Source organism: Pteropus vampyrus, unplaced genomic scaffold (genome assembly GCF_000151845.1).
Source record: "Pteropus vampyrus isolate Shadow unplaced genomic scaffold, Pvam_2.0 Scaffold263, whole genome shotgun sequence".
In the NCBI taxonomy this organism is placed as follows: domain Eukaryota; kingdom Metazoa; phylum Chordata; class Mammalia; order Chiroptera; family Pteropodidae; genus Pteropus; species Pteropus vampyrus.
In genome coordinates, this window is record NW_011889044.1 from 736,695 (window position 1) to 758,796 (window position 22,102).

Sequence of the window (22,102 nt, forward strand, 5' to 3'; positions counted from 1 at the left end):
TCTATCATATTCATTCTCTCTCTCTCTCTCTCTCTCTCTCTCATCTATATAATCTCCTATTGGTTCCGTTTCTCTAGAGAACTCTAATATGGATTTCAGTACAGAGAGTGGTTCTAGAGGAACAAAATATTAAAGATTCATTTTCTGAATTGTTTCTGAGTTTTCTAGAATTGGTTCCCTAGTGTGATTAAAGATATTACTTGATTTCTTTCCAGTAATTTTAGGGTGTGATCTGACAATATAGATAGGATAAATATCTCAACTGGATACTTCTAACCAACCACTTAGAAGAAGCAAGGATCTGGGTGACTGAGTACATCATACTTTCAAGCGTCTTTGGCAAACTAATGAATATAATGAGGCTGGCTGGTTTCTCCTAATGATGCTGGACAAAGCGGAGAAAGAAAAGAGTGAGCTCGGGAATGGGAATCCCCGGCCCGAGCATCGCACGCACCATCTGAAAGCTGTCGTGTGTGCCCTGAAGGAGATCCTTGTCTCCTGTGGCCACGGGGCTCAGTGCCGAACACCAAGTGCAGACTCTCATCCTGGCGCCGGCTGAATTACAACCGAGCTGAAGGCCCAGCCTCCCTGCGGTGTCTACTGTGGAGGTGAGGGCACTGAATGAGGAGGAGGATCCTGAAAGTCGGGATAGAGATGTGTGATGAGACCTTGGTGAAGCTAGGGTCATTGAGTCCCTAAATTCTGGTGACTCTTCTTTGTCAGTGGAAGAAGTCAGCCCGCTTCCAGTGGAAGCAGCCTCTCTTCCCCTGCCTGAGGGGAAAAGACCTGCATTTCCTGAGACAACGGTAATGGCCTCCCCTGAGGCAGTCGCCATAGAAGAGGATGCCGGTTCTTCTCAGAACCGTCCTGCCACCCACCCTGGCTCCTAGATCTTTAAGCAGACTCATGCCCAGCAAGCGCCTGTGGGTACAGTACAGAGTGTGATCCACGAGGAGGCAAGCTACACTTTAAAGAGCTACTTGGCATTTTCTGATTTACACAGACAGACATGCAGGGGACATGTGTAAGAATGGGTATCATGGGTGTGGGATAATGGTGGGAGGAGCTTTATTGGTATGGTCTCCCTAAGCAGAGCTTCTACAGACAGTGTTGCAGCTCAGGGAGTTAGAAAGGGCTCTGGCCATTTGGTTGGGTGGCTGAGACATGGCCCCAAAGCAGCCCACGGTGAGCAAGTTGGAGACACTGGCCCAGCCTTGGTTTAATGCAGAGGAAGGGCTCCGATGGCTTAGAGAGACTGGAGCTTTAGGGTGGATTCGCCGTTTCAGACCTCCTTGCCCACACTGGGGCAGCCCAGAAGGCAGGCCTTTCACCAGTACTGTGAGAGACAAATTTGTGGAGGAGCCCCCGAATCCTCGAAGAGCCCTTTGATTGCTCTTCTCTGTAGGCCAGACCTTAAAGTGGGAACTGGAGTCACTGAGTTGGGAAACCGATGCAATGAGACTCATTGGATCCTGGGGCACGGGCCAAGTGGCAGCACCCAACCACTAAAGTTACGGTGGCTTGGTTACCACGATGGATGGAAAAGTCAAAGCAGCAGTCAGAATAGTCTGACTCTCACGGACCTATGGAGTTGGCTAGTTGACCTTGGTGTTCCTAGAAGTGAAGTAGATAGGATGCCTACTAAATTCTTATTTGATCTGTATATGCAGAAAAATTCTAGGCCAAGTGAACAAAAGTCTAACCTGAGTTATAAAACCAGAGAGTCACAGCCTGTCAATCAACTCCTAGACTTGAGCCAGTTTACTTGCCCAGAATTTCTTGAAGGGGAGGCTGGGTCCCCCAAGGAAGAATCATGGAATACTGCCAAAAACACCCTGGCAATCTTCCTCCCAGCCTCCTCCAAAGCAATTTGTGCCCTGGGGAGAGAAAATAAGCCGGGCTTTCCGGGAGCACCTCCCTGGCTCCAGATCGACACTGGATCCGGGAGAGCCGAGGTACCACTGCACTCACGGAGCTCAGGTGGTCGGTGGGGTTGCGGCTCAGGTCTGTTTCACAGTTGGTACACTGCCATCCCTTTCCTGCCAGCACCTATGGCCTCCTGGGGAGTTCCCTGTGGTCACCTCTTAGGCACTTTACGTATGGACTCAGGAGGACCTGGTGGTGGGTGGTACCATTTCCACTTCACAGCTGCAGAAGCTGCAGTGCAGAGAGGGTAATGCCTTGCCCGAGACCACCCAGCTGGAGCTCGGCTTCGAAGCCCAATGGTCTGACACCAGCATCTCCCTGACAAACATGCCATTCCATATTTTCTAAAATTCCACAGGACGAATGTTGGGGACCTCTCCTTTAGTCCTGCTGTTATTGTTAGTAAACTTCTATTTCTCCTCAGCAAAAGGAAATGATCATGAGGGGAAGAGTGGGGAGAGGAAGCAAGCAATATATTTAAAAGACACGAGTTAAATGGGATATTTTCAAGTTAAATTATTATAAATATTAACAGTAACAGAGAAAGTAACCTAGGATCTTTCCTGTTATAGACACAGAACGTTCAGGGGGAATACTGTTTATTTTTCACCCCAAATACAAATATTTCTAAGGATTTAAAAAAAAGAGTTCACTTAGAGACCTAATTTTCATCAGTAGCTTAGTGCCCGCCCCCCTCCCTCCCTCCCACACTAACTTTTCTCATTTGCTCTAGTTCTAATCCTTAGAACATTTAGTGTAATGTAGAGCATGGCGACTACAGTTAACAATACTGTATTTACACTTGGAAGTTGCTAAGAGAGATCTTAAATGTTCTCACCACATACACACAAAAGTCAGTTATGTGAGGCGATGGATGTGTTAACACCCTATTGTGGAAGTCATTTCACTATATTCATATCAAATCATCATGCTGTATACTTTAAACTTACACAATGTTACATACCAATTATATTCCAATAAAGGTAGAAAAAAATGAAAAGGAGACATCAGAAAATAGCACTCATACAGCCCTTAAAGTGATCAGAACATTAATTCTTCAAATAATCACAAAGTAATTTCTTAGTTTATTGTACCATCTGCTATGCTAAAAAACCAAGTTATATTAGAGACAGACTTTCCTCAGAGATGCAAATAAATCTACTGGTCTCCATTTTGAAAACTGTTTTCTCACTGGCTAGCATGTACAAGGAAGGGAATACTAAGTAAAAGAGTAGAAATCAATGAAACAAAATGGACAAACTACAGATAAAATCAATGAAACCAAGAGGTGATTCTTTAAAAAAAAAAATCAATAAAATTCATAAACCTGCAGCTATAATGATCAAGACAAAAAGGAGAGAAAATTTGAATTACCGAATTTGGGAATGAAAAAAGAGACACCAATACAGATTAAATGGTATTTAGAAAATGTTATAAAGAACTTTATGTCATAAAAATTTGACAACCAGATGAAATAGATAAATTCTTTGAAAGATACAAATTACTAAAACCCATGCAAGAAGAAATAGGAAACTGAATAGTCCTCTGACTACTAAAGAAGTTGAATTCATAATTATAAACCTTTCTATAAATAAAATTTTAGGCCCAATTTCTTCACTGAAGAATTCTATTAAACATTTAATAGAATCTCTTTCAGAAAAGTGAGGGGCAAGGAACACTTCCAAACTCTGTTTACAGAGGCCAGCATTACTCTGATACTAAAATCAGACAGATATCACAAGAAAAATTATAGGTCAATATCCCTCATGAACATAGATACAAAACACTGAACAAAATATTAACAAATCAAACCCACAATATATAAAAATGATAATACATCATGACCAAGTGAAGTTTATCCTATGAATGAAAAGTTGGTTGAACAGTCAGAAAATTAATGTAAGTCGCCATATTAATAGACTAAAGGAATAAATCATATGATGATCTCAACAGAGACAGGAAAACATCTGACAAAATTCAACACCCATTCATGATAAAAACTTTCAGATAACTAAAAATAGATTTGAACATCCTCATGTTGATAAAAGACATCTATGAGAAATTACATCCACTATCTCGCTAATGGTAAAAGACTGACTACCTTCTCCCTGAGATCTGAAACAAGGCAAGGATGTCCACTTTTACCACTTCTATTTGATTTTCTAACAGGCTTCTAAAGTCTTGTTTCCTAGATTTCATTTGTCACCCAGCTATCTTAAACATTTTTGTCATATCATAACTCCTGTACGACCACACTTTGGAAATGGCTCATAGAGAAGAGAGAAACAAACAGCAGGTTTCTGTCAGGAGCAGAAATCTTGAGGAGATGGATTCTCTGAAGATGCAGGTGTGTGTAAAATCAATAGTCATTTAAATAATTGATAGTTTGACTGGGCCCAGTCCCCCAGCCAGTTTGCGTGTGAAGGCTGTTTTGGGAAACACAGTCTTGGGGCAGCGAGAGTGAGGAGGAGCGTGTGGCAGGGAAGCAGAGAAAGCAAGTACAAGTTGCCGTATCGGCAAACTGGTCAGCTTCACAAGGAAGCAAAGCCGACGGCTCAGTCGTATTGGGTATTTCTCAAACAGGCTCTTTGGAACCATAGTGCTTTGAAACAACCCCTCAAGAAAGGGAATTATCAGCCAACTCCTCTTCATCTCCCATGCCTCAGCGGTCCACGTTTGCCACATGGCACATGACGCTTCTGCCCTTTGTCGTAGTCTTGCTTGTCCAGGTAGTCACTGGGGAAGCCTTACGGCAAGTGCTTTATTTGAGACCAGGCGTTGGGAGGGGCCAGAGCCTCTGCAGGTCTGGTCAGACCCCATCTATGTTCCCAGTATGCACAGCAGAGACCGCGCTGGGGCCCAACAATCACCCTGAGCAGGCGGCAACAGCAGGTGGCATCAGGCAACAGGGTGACTGGAATAATGTCCAGGGCACTCCGCTGACCAAGCAGGGAGAACCTGGAGGGCAGGTGGGCCCGAGCCAGTCCGGAGAGGTGCACAAGCCAGGCCTGAGGAGTCTCCGAAAGCCTAATTGCTGTGGGTGATCTGGTAGTTGAAAATACCCATTGAAAGGTAGCCCATGTTTTCCGAACTCCTTTGGGATAAATTTTCTCCCAAATGTGTCACATGCTGCTGTTTATTGGCAATATACAAAAATGTTGCTCCCTGAGTATTCTCGAATGTTGCGTGGGATAGAATTTAACTGAACCTCAAATCATTGTCTGTGGCAGAAGGCTGAAGCCGTTTTCTAGTGAGATGCACAGCCAGGCAATGGACCTGGGCGTTACAGACTCCCAGGACTCCCCTGAAATGGGGGCTCCCCTGGCATGGGGGTGCTCCCCTGAGATGGGGGCCACTCCTGGCATTCTCAGTGTGGTCCATTCATTCCCTTCCTCTCTCTCCTACTCAAGGGAATGTCTACGGAGAGAGTCACCTATGGGTAACCATTTGAAAAATGTTAAAATATCATGCAGAATGATTATTAGTGCTGTTAGAGAGTGAAGTTCGGTGCTTAAGCATTTAAGCTCTGGATGTCTCAAACAACCGAGCAGCTGCCACTGCTCAAGGTAACTGTCTACCTACGTTACCTTGGGCAAATATCCTCACCTCTCCCGCTTCATTTGTCTCATTCATAAAGTACAAATAATGATATCCACTAAATTTGGTTGTATGACAATTAACTGAATTCACGTCTTGCACCGTGAGTGAGAACTGCTGAGCTAGAACACTGCCTAGCATTTACCAAACATTCAATAAATGTTAGCCAGTAGCCATAACTAATTACTTGTGATTATTTGAAAACTATTATTAATGAAAAATGACTCTTTTTACCAATGTGCCTCGGTAGTCATTTTAATCTGATGAATATAAACCACTGCTTTAGAAGAAAGGTAGAAATTGTTTCATATTGGCTACAATTTTTTTCTTTGAAAAAAACTGAAAAACTACGTTATGTAGATAGTTCAATTCCCAACCTCGGAAAGGTATATTCTATTTCTGTTAGCTCTTTATCATAATTCTTACCAAGAGCTGCAGGATACTGGGTTCTTTACTGAAAAGGTTATTCTGGAGTTTTCAGCTGAGTTTGTTCCCAATCAGCACAGTAAGCGCCACGGGGCGAGGTCAGACAGTGTGGGTGCGAATGACGGACTCAGTTCCAAGTGGGTGTGAGTCTTCTTCGTGGACTGACTTCTCCCGGGCACGAGTTCTCAGCCGCATCACACACAAGGTGTTCAGGAACAGCCCCGCTTCGGGAACCCAATCACACTCCCGCCTTTTCTGTCAGCAGCAGCTTTGCTCTGGGCCTCCGGCGCACAACTCTGGTCTGGCCTGCTTCGCCGCCTTTCACTTCCACAGCCATCATACCGAAGTCACCTGTTTACGTGCCCGCCCGGCTCCCACAGCAGACGGACAGCTACTGAGGGCAGCACCGTCCACACCGCTACCCCTGCGCCCAGCACGGCGCCCAGAGCGGCAGTCCTCAGTGTTCATTCATTGTCTAAGTCAATCGTGACCACCTTCTGCTCTTTAACCTCTTCTCACAGGCTGCTCACACCTCCCCATCCAAGAACCACCTGCCACTAAGAGCCCCAGAGAGCCAGTGGCCCCTGGGGCAGAACGTAAGGCTATTCTGCTACAGGAATGTCACTGCTATGAAGTCTTAGGTTTTGCCATACTTGTTTGATATAAAATAATGTCTTCAATTACCTACAAGCTAAATTATCTGTGCCCCCAAATCTTCCAGTAGAGTGAGTGCTCAGTGAACACTTTGGTGTGAGTGCGAGGGGTGGACACCCCTATTTGAGAAGCACACCTCTATTTTGTCCGTGACGCATCTATCAAGTGAAAAGTTTCTCTTACATTCTAATCACGTGTGACTCCCAGTCTGGCTCCTATGTGTCTGCTGCCTCATTTCCTCCTGCCTCGGGGGACAGAGTACTCCAACCGACTTGTCTGCTCACTGTCCCTTAGGTCATGTTATACTCATTTTTATTTCTGGACCTTCGAATTCATTCTCTAAAGTGCCACATTTTCTTTATTCTGTTTTTTTCCTTCATATAAAAGTTCTTAGTTTATTAATCCTCTCATGAAAACTCCACTCAATCACCACAGATAAAGTCACTGACGAATTTTTACTCCTTTTCGCCAGCACCAACGTCGGCCTCTGCCGTCCCCCTAACTTTCTTCGTTCTGTTCTTTCACTCCTTTCACTGTTCTCTTGAGGTCTTTTCCTCACACTGGCCACGTCTCCCATGCCTATGAGTTCATCTTGCTTTGCATAATCCCAGGAACCATAATTCATGCTGCCTCCGAAATGGGTTCTGAATTCAGTACGAAGATGGCATCTGGTGTGGCCTCGTACACTCTGGATAGTTTTTCCCGAATTTCTGTCTTAGTTACTGTTGCCCTCCCACCCAGAGTGAAGAATGTCAATGACCATTCGTTTCCACTGAAGCAGTCCGTTGATCATGAACTTCCTTTTGTTCATGGTGGCAGCCGAGCCTCAAGCAGCCAGGGAAGAAAAGAGCTATTGTTCTTCTTAATCCTTCGAGAACCAACTTACACCTCCTCTAGGAAAACTTCTACCTGGCTCAGCATATTTACCTTCTCTGAAATCCTCTGTTACAACAATTTATTACAATTTCTCATTGTTTCAAGTGTTTCTTTTATCTTTTCAGCTACTTTTAAGGCATGGATTTCTCTCTGTATCCCCCACATGGTGAGAGTGGATAGTAGACAAATCAAAGAGTGCCAGTATTCTTCTCACCTTCCGTGGCCGCCTGGCCTAACCTTGCACAGTAATACGCTCATTTACCAAATGTGCATTTTTTTCCCCAGTTTTGCTGAAGTTATAATTGACAAATAAAAATCACGTATATGTAAGGTGAACAACATGATATTTTAAAATATGGATGAATTGTGAAATGATTACCACATCAAGCTAATTAACATACCCATCCTTTCACGTAGTTATAATTATTTACCAACATGACTTGAGTGTTTATTTTGTACAAGTCACTATGTGTAAGAATTTTCACACTAATATATTTAAAGATGTTACTGGTCTTGCCTGAACATTCGTCATGACAAAAAGCTTACTTAGTTCCTTACAAAGTTTATCTTCATTTTCGGACAACTGTGCAAGATTTTCTTTGTAATGGTCTGAAATACGTTTTTCTGATCTTAGTTCTCTTTCTAGAACAATTTAGAACAAATCGAATATTTCCTCAATATAACGACACTTTGACGTTCACCTCATCCCACTCTTTGAACAGTTCTATCCCTAGCTGACATTAAACTCCTCATCTATGTTCCCCCTTCTCCATGTACACTCTTCTACAACTTCACGGCTTCCAGATCCTTCCTGGTCTCAACTGTCTCATTCTGAACACAACTGGGGTTTGCCACAGTGCTTTGGAAACTGACCATGGAAGCTATCACTGGAATAGCGCCAAAGAATCTGTTGATTAATCAGGGTACTTGAACATTTTAGTCTAGAGACCAGTGTCTCAAATGCATGTGGGCATGTTTTAGCTATCTCTGACCCAGTCATGGCTGTCTTCTCAAAATCGAGCTTGTTGACAACAATCAGATTCAAACTATTCTCTTATTATCAAAGGATGACTAGCAAAAATGCATCGCCCTTCCTCTTTGGAACACACGGAAACTGACATGTAGCGGAACCCACGGGTGTTCCTGGCAGGGTGCCAGGTGCTAGGTATATGGCAGTGGACAAACAGAGGAGGCCCCTGCTATTGAGAACTTCCAATTTTTCTAGAAAGAACAACTAATTATAAAAAAGGAAACAATGAACAAATTAATATAATTGCTATAAAAGAAAGAAAAAGGACAAAGAAATGGAGTAAAAATGATGGGTCCGCTCAGATCAGGAGTGAGAGAAAGTTTCTCAGCGGCACTGACATCAAGCTAAGACCTAAAAAGCGGAAGGAGACTGCCATGCCCAGTGAGAAGAAGAAGCCTACTGTGCAGCGGCGTCAGGGAGGGCGACCTTGGTTCGGTTTTAAAACCGACGGGAGGCCAGAGGACAGGAGCCAGAGAAGACAGGACAAGACTGGAAGGTAGGCAAAGGCCAGGTCACATGGGGTCTGCGAAGTCACGGGAGTTCTGAGCAGGACAGAACTAAGAAGTGGCTTTTAATTTAAAAATAGTCTGGCTGCTAGAAACCAAGCTGGGAGGCAACAGTAGTGATCCAGGCAAGAGTTGACAGTGAGTGGCTTGGACCCAGGTGGCTGTAGTGAGGCTGAAGATAAATTGATAAATCTGAGATCTATTATGGAGGTGCTAACAACGGTTTGCTCATATATCATCTATCAAAAAAATGCATGTATTAATGGATTCTTACAAACCAAAAAGAGGTATTTTTTTTCATGCAGAAAAACTTGTCGTTGTTGTCTTAAAAAAAATAACAAAATAACATGTAGCAGAGCTTGTTCCTATTCCAGACGTGAAACATTGAGCACTAGCTATTCTGAAAACATGAATGAAAAGAAGGATAATCCAAAACAGCCACGGAGGCTGCACACCTCTGCTCCTCGGTGTGGAATGCAGGTCCCAGGCTCATCTGGGTTCACACCATTAAACACTGGTTGTGGTTCAACTTTAGATCTGTGAGTCGCTATTCTAGGAAGACAGATTTCTGCTCGTTGTGTGAAAGAACTTTCCCACAATTGCCTTCCGAGGAGGTGAACGTCAAGACAGGTTATGTCAGACTCTCCACCTTCCTCACTCTTCCTTCGCCAGTTAGCCATCGACTGGCCTCTGGCTACTGAGAGAATGACTTGCTTTGCTTTTAGGAACTTGAGAAATAAAAGCTGCATTTACTGGTTCTCAAGAAGGAAATTAGCACAATATCCCAGAAGCATAAAATGTGCTTGCATGATAAAGGTCCAGAGAAGAATGTTTTGACATTTTAGTCCCATTGTTGACAGAGGTTAACTGTTGTCTTGGACGAGATTCTCGATTATTCTGTGACTTGGTTTACCTAAATGTTAAACAGTTATAAAAACCAATGGTTCTCTCCCTGTTGTTTAGTAGCACATTAAAATCTGAAAAATCCCCAAAACTGAAAAAGAAGAGTGAGAGAAAGTACCTAATAGTCAAAAAGGGAAAGAGGGAGTTATTCAAGCCCCCGGCAGCATTAAACGAGCATGACTCAATGAGCGGAGAAAATCCATGAGTCAAAATTGAACAATTTCCACCGGAATCGACTTTCTCCGCTTGGTGAGCCCTGCTGTTTCACTAATTCCTAATCATCTGAAAGTCTCTTGGAGATACCACACAGTGAGGTACAGACATCAGCGGGCCATGGTGACCCCATCCTCACCTTGCCTATCGACCTATGTCCTCAGGCGCACACGAAAGAGGGTGAGAGCTTGGCATGTCCTTGGAAAGGTGGCTTCTGGACTGATTCCGCGAGTGGCTTTTCCACAGAAGGCTCCAGAGGGGGAGACCTTTGGGTGTTGCTGAGGATACCGCTCTCTTCCTCGGCAAGTCTTTCAGCCTCTTTGCACCTCAACGTTTTCATCTCCAAAATGAGAATAATGGCACCTAACTTATTCCAGTTGTAATGTTTAAGTGATGAGATGAGCTTAAACAACACAAAAAGCTCTTGAAACTGTATTTCATGTTAGTGACATATTATTGATAACGTTAGTGACAATAAATGCTAGTTATTGTTAATTATACATTCTCATCCATGGTCACAACTTCGATTTCCATGTGAATGCTCGCAATTCCCAATTACTGATTAGCCTGTGTTACCAAACCTGACACTGTCACAGATTCTTCCTCCTAAGCACTCGGCCCACAGTTGTAGCCCTCTCTGTTTATTGAGCTCAATGTGTCTGCCCCGGCCATGTCCCTTCCTCTCTGTCCCCATTCATACCCCCTCTCCCGCTCCTCCAACATCTGCAGTAAAGCACAATGAGACACGCAACCCGTATCTATGTTTTCGTTTGTGCTGTTCAGCCAGCCTGGACCATCCTCGTCTCCGCACAAACAAGTCCTACGTGTTCCTCAGGGCCTTCGGTTCTAGCCACGTCACCACTTTCATCTTCTTGAGCTAAAACACATCTCATCTATATCAATCCCTTGGTACTTAATTATAGCATCCTTATTTGTGTTATTTGTTTTCTGAGTGAAAATTCGATTTTCTCAACCGAGTTGTAGACTTCCGGCGAGTAAAGCCTATATCTAATGCTCCTTTGTGTCTCTCCTACGGCGCCCATCACTGAACCGCAGTCAAACGGGGGCCATCGGCTCTACCTGACTTTAAGGGGATCTCCACTTGAATGAGTTCTTTCTGAAACAAACTCAGCACATGCCGTGAAGACGGCTACAGGAGTGGCAGAGCCCTAAAACCTGTAACTCCCAAAAACCCCTCGTAGTAACTATCACTTAATGACTTATTCCATTTGCCAGACCCCATCCAAGGTAATGCTGCTTGAAACCTTTTACTATATCCATTTTGCAGATGAGAAAACTGAGAGAGCAGTTAAGTAATTTTCCTCAGGAGATAGAGCTCGAAGGTCATTACCTTCAGAAAGGTAGCTAGAGTTTTCCCGGCCGGACACATGGCACGCACTCCTTTTATCAGCGATGTGACACAGTCTGGTCTAGTTTAATTTCTTATGTGGAATCTTCACAACTAGAAGTTACCAACTGGCAGTCCATGGCCAAATCTGGCTACCAAGTTTGTTTTATTTGGCTCACACATTAAAATATGTATATATTTTAAAAGTAGACATTTTGAAGCAGATAATTTTACATGAAAACTTGAATTCCTCGCTGAATTTGAATAAATTAAAGTTTTCAAATAGATCGAATAACTGAGTGAGGAAAAAGTGCAAGAAGAAAACATGAATTGACACTTGCACACTCTTGGGTCTGTGAAAGGCCTTTCTAATAATATATGAAGCCCTAATGTCACAAAAACTTTTTCACATAAAAATTAAAAACATCTATATAGCATAGAGTGGGAAGGAGGAAGGGAGGGAGGGAGGAGGAGGGAACGAGAGAGAGAGAGAAGGAAGAAGAAGAGAAAATGAAGAAGTCAAAAGACAAATTAGGAAACGAAATTTACAATATGTAAGCAGACAAATGCTAAACTATCCCTAATATAGTTTATAGTAAGAAATCCATTGAAACCAATAAGAAAATGATTAAATTCTCATCCAAAACGTAAAATTAAAAATTCACAGAAGAAAAATACGAATGATCAAACATGTGAAAAGACGCTGTAACTTAATAATGAAAGAAATTCTAATCAAAATAACAATATACAATTTTCCACCTATCGTGCTGCCAAATATTAAAAAGGTTAATATTATCTAGTTCTGGCAAAAGTGTAGGGGCATGAGTACTCTCCCACACTGATGGCGGAAATAGAAAATGGTACCGTCCGTCTACTGGAGGGTGTTTGACAACATTCCTTAAAATTTTAAATATGACTTTCCTTTGACCTCACAATTCTGCTTCCAGGGATTTATATTACACGTGTGTGCATAAAAAAGTTATTGGAGAATGCTCTTAATAATGGAAAATTGAAAACAAATTTAAAAGTCCAAATCAGTAGAAATATTAGATAAATAAATTATGGTATAGTTATACAATGAAATACTAAGAAATCCTGGAAAAAAATGATATAAAGATATGAAAAGAATTATATGTCATTAGATGAAAAGAACGTGTGTATATCATTATCCTATTTTTAAATGATTACATATTGATATGTGGGAAAAATCTAGAAGAATATATGTAAACCATTAACGGCAATCTTCTCTGGTGAAATTATTCTACACATTTCTGTATTCTTTGATTTTTTTAACTAGAATATATTTCTTTTGTAATTTCTTTTCCCTAAGGGGAAAAAAACTATACAGATATTTCATGGTTTCTTAATTATCTGCTTCTACCTTACTCCTCTCCAGGGAGTCATTCCAGGCGGCTGGTCTCCTGCACCACCTGGGGAAGCAATTCTGTCATTTTCTCTACTTCTTCTCCACCCAGGGACCCCAGACACTTGCACATTTACCATCAAGCACTCAGGCAGGGAGGCTGCCCCCATCCCATACGTGCCCTCTTCTCTTAGGAAATGCCACCTAGCAGTGTGCTCTTCAGGGACAAGGACAGAGCATGCCACGCAACCTGGGGCAAATGGCTTGATGTTTCTTCTCCATAACACAGTCATAATGGTATCTAATTACTAGAGTGACTGTAGGGATTAAATGAGAATAAAAATGCCTGACACAGGACGAGCACCTGCTAAGTGCTATTGGCTGTGCCTTTGAGGGTCGGGACTCTCTACCTGTGGTAAAATGTTCACGTACATTTTACTTAGTTCCATCTGATATATAAGTGGGCACCCAGTCAATAGTTCTTGATAGCTATGGCCGCATGGCTCCAAATGATTCCGGTTCGTGTCGGTTTGAATGAACAGTGAGAGTTGTCACAACATTTTTCAGTTTGGAGACTCTGCTTTCCTAGGCTGAGCCTAGGAAAGCTGAGCTTGTTCGTTCACTCTGAGACTTTACACAAGAAATGCTAGAATTGCCCAGGACTGACAAAGGGGTGGACTGCAGAAACACGTGATGAACGTCTGCAGGCAGGGCAGCGTGGAAGGGTAGGGAGGAAGAACCAGTGTTCGCATAAACCCCAACCCAATCTTCCTCTCAGTCTACTCACCTTGATTTCCCTAAAGATAAAACGTAGGCCTGTCTACTGACTAACCACCCTGCCAGGAAAAAAAAAAAAATTGAAGCATAATCTTTTCAGGTTTGAAATCTTAGAAAGTTTTTGTAGTTTGATAATTCTTTATCAAAAGAACTTCAAAGATAAGTAAAAGCAGTCCTCACTTAACAAGCCTCTTAAGAATTTGATTTTAAAAACTCCACGACTATGTGCAGGAGACACACCTTTGCGTGTACTAAAAAGATGTGTTACAGGGAAAAGAGATTCTTCCTGAGAACGGGCAGGGGATTCCTGAAATGAGCAAACCATCAGACCATGTTTTCTTGGGTTTGCGATTTCAGAAGGAATTTCATTTCCTCCACAGTGAATTTCCTTGCCTTTGTTGATTACTTTTACTCTTAATGCCATTAAAATTGAGCTTTCTTAAAAACTATAATTTCTGAATGTGGAAAAACAAATTGCTTGCTCATTCTCGTTTTCAGTGATGGAAGGTATGACTGTCGTCGTGGTGCACACACCTCCCTTACTTTCAGTTTTTCCCTTGTTAAGATATGGAAAGTAATAAAGACAGTAATTTGAATAAAGGTGGGAAGACCATGTCTTGGGCAAATTTCTCCATTGTTTTTGCTTATGCTATCAAGTTGATATGAATAAAAGCTCCAGATTTTTGAAATTAATGCCAGGATTTTAGCATTTTTTTTCCATTATATCAATTCTCTAATCAACCTCCATCTTTCCCTCTTCAGAAGGGGAAATACATACCAATATTTGATATGATGCTCTGTAATTTGTTAGTTTTCCATTTTTTCAAGGGTTTAACTTTTTAAAAAATATACATGACCATGACACGTCAAACACTGAGAGTATGAATGTACCATGAATACTCGGGGCAAAAATTGACATTTGATTGGAAGGAAACATTTTCTGTTCTTTTGTATGTGCATCTCAAAGTTATTACAAACACCACGAGCACAAAAAACAATGTTTGTTCCTTAATTCATATCCACAGGGGGACAAACTAGTTTAGTATCCATCTTTCACAGATGAAGAAGCAGAGAATGAAACAGGTACATGGCGGGGGAGTGGACTCTGCCTGTTTCCTGGGGCTCCAGCTTACCCTCCTCCACTTACAAAGAGGCAGCTCAGGAGTGGGAGCTGAGGGCAGGCGAAAGGTGGGCATTCACGAAGGGCCTGGCTAGGAAAAGAAGTCCTCTGCCAGCCTAGAAAATCTAGCCCAGAACAGACAGTCCAGGAGGGCTGGGCAGACTGGGATTGCTGAGGTCTAGAGGTGAACTCAAATCAAAGACCCAAGAAACACAAGGGAAGACCTGGGGAGTGGTCCCAACCTAGGAGGGGGCGGTCTGGATCAGTTCCAAAGACCTGTGTGGATGGGTCCAGCTTATTAAAGAGATCGGGGTAGGCAAACAATCATTTCAACTTCTGCTTTTAAAACCCAGAATTATTCCCTGTTTTAAGAATTAAAGTTAAAAGTATAAATCTGAAACCTCATTTGGGTCCTAAATCAAGTGGACAATCATCTTAAAATTAACACAGGGTGAGTGAGCCCTGTCCTGTTCATATAATCCACGGGACTGGCTTTATCAGTTTAGAGGCACAAAAGGAGTCACAGTGTTCTAATTTTAGCAGTTAATTGTTTTAGCCTCAACAAGTTCAGTATCTCAGTCTTGAGCCCCCTACTTCCTCAAAGCCCAAGCTACGTGAATGGCCTACTCAGTCCGTGAAGGTCAGTGCTAAGTTTAAGTGCTCAGTGAAGAGATTCTTGCTTTGGCTGCTGCCCTAGGTCCCACACAGGCCAATGGACGTGTCTCCTGGTGAACGGACCATGCCCAGGCCAAGATGCTGCCACACCAGGCTTTAAGGAAAGAGCCAGCCAGGCCACACGTTCACTGCCTATGTTCCTTCCAGCCTCGGCCACATGGTCCAGACCTGCCCTTTGGCCCATGAACCCATCAGACAGGCTCCTCACCCTCATGGTGTGCTCGCCTCTGGGCCCTGTTATCCTCTCGAGCTGCAGAGAAATGCATCAGAACCATCCCCAATCCATCAGAGAGGTTCTAACGAACTGAACTTTCAGAGGCTTTCCGCCTACCCTGTTCTCCTAGGAGGCCGCTTGGCATTATGCAAATTAACTCCCTCCTCTCCAGCAACCAACCAGCCATGCACACTGAGGGGTCCACAGAGGCCATTTCCCAATTCTGTCTCACCCTTCTCCTGGGGCCACGGGTGTCTGTGTATCTTTTGTTCATGTGACCATTTGGGATCACTGACCACTCCTGTCTTGAAAAGAAGACCCGCCATGCCCACCCACAGCAGGCAAGTCCTGGTAGCCTCGGTGCTGGCCGAGGTCCTCGCATTGCTGTCTTACTAAGCACTTTGTTGTGCCTGGAACCCCAAATCTAAATTCATGGAAAGTGGAGTGGTTTGGTCCCTTATGCCACATTCATCTAGGAATTCAGGTGTGTCTGAGCACGTCCAGAAGGCATCTGGGTGACACATAAACAGGCTTACATGAGGGTCCACGCCCTCAAGTCTGGTCCAAGAGCAAGGACAGGAGTGGGCGGTGGAAGAGAAGTGAAGGGAGGGGCGGACCAGGGCATCCACCACGCAGACTGTCTGCCGGCCCAGCTCCCATGGACTTAACTTCTGTGTCCCGGGTAGAAGGTGCTGCAGGAAAGTGTGAATAAAAACCGAAAGCTGTTTCGCTACACTTCGTGTTCCTTGAGAAACCCACAGCAGTGCTTTCCCAGGGGACTCAGAGGAGGGGAGGGTTTTCCCTGCATCAGACCAACAGGAGCTCAGGCAGAAGCCAGCAGGGCCTTCACAGTGCTGGGGGCTTTAGGACATCACCAGGAAGAGCAGGAGGAGAGCAGGGATAGAAAGTGCTAAGTGGGAGTCAGAGTGGTGAGCGAACACAAGTGACCTCCCATCGGCCCGTTTCAGAATTAGCCAAGAGGAACTTCTGCAGAGCAGGTAGAAGCACAGCAAGATAAACACTGTTTTGCGACTGTTACTCTGACTCTGCTGTCCCCTGGTCTGGGTTAGGGACACACAGACTAAAGTATAGTTAAGCTTAAATGTCTGGGGCCACGCCAGGTCTCCTGCATTCCGTCTGTGCTCTGCAGAGAAAACGGTTTCAAACACTATTTGATAGGAACCCTTACAAACGGAGGTGGCAGCTTGGGGGCTGCAGGGAGAGAGCGATCTGGGAAGTGGGCTGTGCTGCCAGGTGAGAACCAGCCTTTAGGAGTGGAGCAGTGGAGCTCTCTGTCCTGTCCACGGTGATGGTAGCGGTGACATGTAGCCGCGCCTGAGCCTCCAGGCTGACACTGGCAGGTGCTCTTGGCCACGAAGTTCCCTGCCAGGCGAAGCCCCATCATCTAGGAGTGAGTGCCAGCAGGCTTCCCCTGAAAAGAGCCTGCACCTCACATCCTGAGCTGCTTACAACTTAAACCTCTCTCTTTTTGGAGATTTGAACGATATTATAGTTTCCTTTTTTAAGAGTTGTTTGCTTTTTAAATTTTTTTTGCTGTTTTATGGAATAATCTTTTAGAAGATTCTTTCCTTTTTCTTTATTTTATTTCTCTTTTATTTTTCTTTTGTAAGTGGAGACGAAGAAGAAGAAACAGAAGAGTATCAGATATGAAGACAACCCAGGGCCTATAGCAGGAAGGCTGGAGCTGTTTTTCTCCTGAAAAGAGAGTGGTCCCTACTGTTATTATAAAGGTAATACTGCTTATGTCAGAAATTCAAAAAAACATATAAACAGATTTAAAGGAAAAGTGAAAATGATTCCCAAATCACGCTGTTTGAAATATAATCAATATTAATGTTCTAGTAAACAACTTGCATGTGATCTCCATGTACAGCACACACACACGCACAGAGAGGGGGAGAGAGTCTTTCTAGGTCCTTCAAGAAAAGCCCAGTACTGCCCCTTGAACCAGTGCCAAGATGCTGTAACTGAGGGAAGACAGATAAGCAAACCCTGTTTCAAAATTACCCATAACGCAGCAGCTCCACAGATCAAATCAACCACACAGGACAGCCCCAAGACTGCTCAGGAAAACTGCTAGAACCACATCATTATCTTGTTTCCAGTACAATTCAGAATATTGGTGAGGAAACTCACAAACTATAAAGCACTCTCTTTGACGTACGCCATCATCTGATAGGGGCCACAGCTCCTGAGTGGCTCAAAATACCACAGATGTGGGTGGGGAGCCCTCTCCCCCACCACGGGAGAGTCCTCTAACTTCCCTGCATGACACCACACGAAATCCAAGCCGTGTTGTGTACCCTGGTATGTGAGGAAGGCCCCAGGAAGACTCTAACAGAATTTTTGGAACCCATTAGTTCCTGGTCTGAATGCAGAACAAACTGACTTACTGTCCATTAAGGCAAGAATAATAATAAAAAACCGACATAAAGCAAAACCAAAGCCGTTACTGCGGGAACAATGCGGTAGGCTCTCCGTGGAGCAGTGGCGCTTCCTCCTAGCGGCGGGGCAGAGACTTGGGCTTGGGGGTCACATAATTCTGAGGCCAATGCCACCCACTTAGCCCATGGTGGTATATCCTGTGCAACTTCGAGGACACATTTTCACCAAAGAAGTATCTATGATTGATCGGAAATGCCATTTGATCTGGGCGTCCTGATTTTTATTTGCTGAACCTGGCATCCTATACTCACTCAACGTGTGACCACACACGGGGACTCTCTTTCTCAGTCTCCAGTGCTGCGTAAGGAGCAAGAACACAGTAGGTGGCCCTTGGGTCATGGAGCAGCACCTAGTGCTCGTTCAGTAGGATCTGCTGAGGCCTCCTGTGGAGCAGGCTCTGGCCTGGGCCAGGAGTACGCCCTCCTCCTGGAGATCACTGTAAACAGCCACACAACAGTCGCTGACCTTGAACTGTGGTTACACAGAGGAGGAGAGGGCGTTACAAGATGGAGACCTGTCCCCTGTAACTGGTCAGAGAAACTTGCTTTGTAGAAATGACACTTAACCTTGGAGGCATGTAGCCAAATGTGTGAAACTCAAAATGTCCAAAACTGAACTCAGCACCTTTCATCCCTTCCCCGGAAATCTGTCTTTTCTCCTAAGTCCCTAAACTTCAGTTAAAGGTATATCACTCCTAGGCTGCCATGCCAGACACCTGGGACTCATTCTGCACTCAATCCTGACACTCACTCTATCAACTTGGTTTTCGAGTTTGACCAGTTTTATCTTCCAGACGGTCCGCTTGTCTGCACTGTTGTCCCTCAGTGCCACCACCGCCCTGTCTCCCGCACTGATACTCAATAGCTTCCTACTCAGTTAATAGGCTGCCAGTTCTGCTCCCTGTCAACCTATATTTTACACTTGAACTAGAAAAAACTATTTCATCTCTCTGCTTAAAATATGTCAGTGACTTCCTTTTACCAAAAGTCCAAGCTCTGTAACTTGGCGAACAGGGTTTTCTCGGCCCATGTCTCTACACTTATTAATATAGGACCCACCACCATGGTTATAGTTGACTGTGCCAGGGACGGCCAGCAGATCACGCAGTCACCAGTGCACAGGCCCTTACCCACAAGGCTTGTCACAGGAGCTCTAATTAACCCAGCGCTGTGCTCAGCAGGGGTGAGAACGGGCCAGTCTAGTCTGAGCCACCCTCTTGGGGAGTTTGAACCTACAATACTCAGCATCAGAACCAGCAGACAACAGTATGGATGGAAGCCAAGAGACATCGAGCGGCAAAACAGAAGCCATAGTGGAGTAGAAGCCATGAGTGAACAGAAGCTGTAAGATTACAGTCAGGTAACCTTTAGCAACGGACGGCCTATTTGGTGGAGCTTAGTCTGCTATGAAGTCACTGACACCCACTCCTGAGAGAAAAATAAACGTGTCGGGCACTGGAGCAAGCCTCGTGCCCCGAGCGAGTGTTCCACAGCCGTTCCTGGGGTCTGATGGGGAACCGCAGAAATTTGCAGAGCGAAGTCCAAGTCTTCCCAAGGTGGCCACGCCTGAACAGCCCTGAGCACATCCCTCCAAGAATCCCTGTCCCCGAGGTAACCTGTGCACGCTCCAACTCGGGAGGGCTGGAGCGCCCAGCGTCCCCCTGCTGGCTGTCTGGCACTCGTAGCAGCCGTGAGAGCCGGTACTGTATATCTCCCCTCTGCAAAAATAGTGCCAGCAGTTCTGGCCCAGCCAAAAAGCCTGACTTGAGAGAAAGGGGGTCATTATGAAATGACTAGAGAGTCAAATCGTCAGCAAGCAACACGGGCTTTTATCACACTTCTCAGTTTTTACAGATTAAAGGTTTGGGGCAATCCTGCTTCAAGTAAGTCTACCGGCGCCATCCTTCCAACAGAATTTATTCACTTCATGTCTGTGTCACATTTTGGTAATTCTCGCAATATTGCAAACATTTTCATGATTATTATATCTGTTAGGGTGACTGAAATTAATAACCCTGCAATGGCCTCTATGTGAAAGGAAGAGTCACACATCTCTACTTTAAATCAAAAGCTAGAAATGATTAAGCTCAGTGAGGAAGGCATGCCATTAGCTGAGACAGGCCGGAAGCTGGGCCTCCAAAGCCAAACAGTTAGCCAAGTTGTGAATGCAAAGAAAAAGTTCTTGAAGGAAATGAGAAGTGCTACTTCAGTGAACACACGAATGATATGAAAACAAAACAGCCTTATTGCTGATATAAAGAAAAACTTAATGGTCTGAATAGAAGACCAAACCAGCCACCACATTCCCTTAAGCCAAAGCCTAATCCAGAACACGACCCCAACTCCCTTCAATTCTCTGAAGGCTGAGACTGGTGAGGAAGCTGCAGAAGAAAAGGCTGAAGCTGGCAGAGGTTGGTTCATGAGGCTTAAGGAGAGATTCCATCTCCACAGAAGTACATGGTGAAGCAGCAAGTGATGATGTCAAAGCTGCAGCCAGTCATCCGGGAGATCTGGCTAAGATGATTAATGAAGGTGGCTGCACTAAACCACAGATTTTCACTGCAGATGAAACAGCCTTACGCTGGAAGGAGATGCCATCCAGGACCTTCACAGCTAGAGAGGAGAAGTCTGTGCCTGGCTTCAAAGGACAGGCGGACTCTTGTCAGGGGCTAATGCAGCTGGTGACCTTAAGTTGAAGCCAGTGCTCATTTACCATTCTGAAAATCCTAGGCTCTTAAGAATTATGCTAAATCAATGCTGCCTGTGCTCTGTAAAAGGAACAACAAAGCCCACATGATAGCGCATCTGTTTACAATAGGTTTCTTGAATATTTTAAATCTACTGTTGAGACCTACTGTTCATTGACAATGCACTCGTCCATTCTGCAGCCCATGGATCAAGGAGTAATTCTGGCTTTCAAGTCTTATGATTTAAGAAATACATTTAGTAAAGTTATAGCTACCACAGATGGATGTGCACAAAGTCGATAGGAAACCTTTCAGAAAGGGCTCACCACTCCAGGTGTCCTGAAAAACATTCGCAATTCATGGGAAGAGGTCAAAATGTCCACGCGTACAGGAGTGTGGAAGAAGTTGATTCCAGCCCCCGTGGGTGACCCTGAGGGGCTCAAGACTGCAGTGGAGGAGGTAACCAGAGACACGCCAGGAACGGCCGGGGAACGAGAAGCAGAGGCGGAGCCTGAAGAAGGGACCGGATCACTGCAGTCTCGTGATCGAGCTCGAAAGGATGAGGAGCTGCTTCTTGAGGAGCAGAGGAGGTGGTTCTTGAGATGGAATCTACTCCCAGTGAGGATGCAGCGAAGACTGTTGAGATGACAACTAAGGACTTGTAATACGACATAAACTCAGTCGACAAAGCAGTGGCAGGGTTTGAGAGGGCCCCAATTTTAAAAGAAGTTCTCTTATGGGTAAAAAGCTATCAAACCGCCTCGCACTCTACAGAGAAATCATTCATGAAGGGAAGAGTCGTTCGATGGGGCAAACTTTGTTGCTGGGTGGTTTTAAGAAATCAGCACAGCGACCCTGTCCTTCAGCAACAACCACCTTGACAGGTCAGCAGCCATGAACATTGAAGCCAGACCCTTCACCAGCAAAAAGTTTATGACTTACTGAAGGCTCAGAGGATGGTTAACATTTTTAGTGATAAATTATTTTTAATCAGGATATGTATATTGTTTTTAAGACATAATGCTATTGCTCAGTTAATAGAGTCCAGTATAGTATAAACATGACTTTATATGTACTGAGAAACAAGAAATTCACCTGATTCTCTTTATTGCAATATGCATTTTATTGTAGTGGCCTGGAACTAAATCCATGATATCTCTGAGGTATGCCTGTAACTATTTTAAGAATATAAAACACATAAAATAAAACTTCTCTCATACCCTATTGGCACATTTCAAATACAAGCCTTTTATGATACATTTTGACAGTATCTATCAGGAGCAGCAAGATACCCAGCGATGGGTTGAACTGTGCCCCCTAAA

At 44.2% G+C, this 22,102-nt stretch overlaps 1 pseudogene; it reads left to right on the forward strand.

Annotated features, from left to right (window-relative positions):
- The first annotated feature begins 382 nt into the window (after positions 1–382).
- LOC111729489 lies at positions 383–21,744 on the forward strand (annotated as a pseudogene).
- Positions 21,745–22,102: the final 358 nt, after the last annotated feature.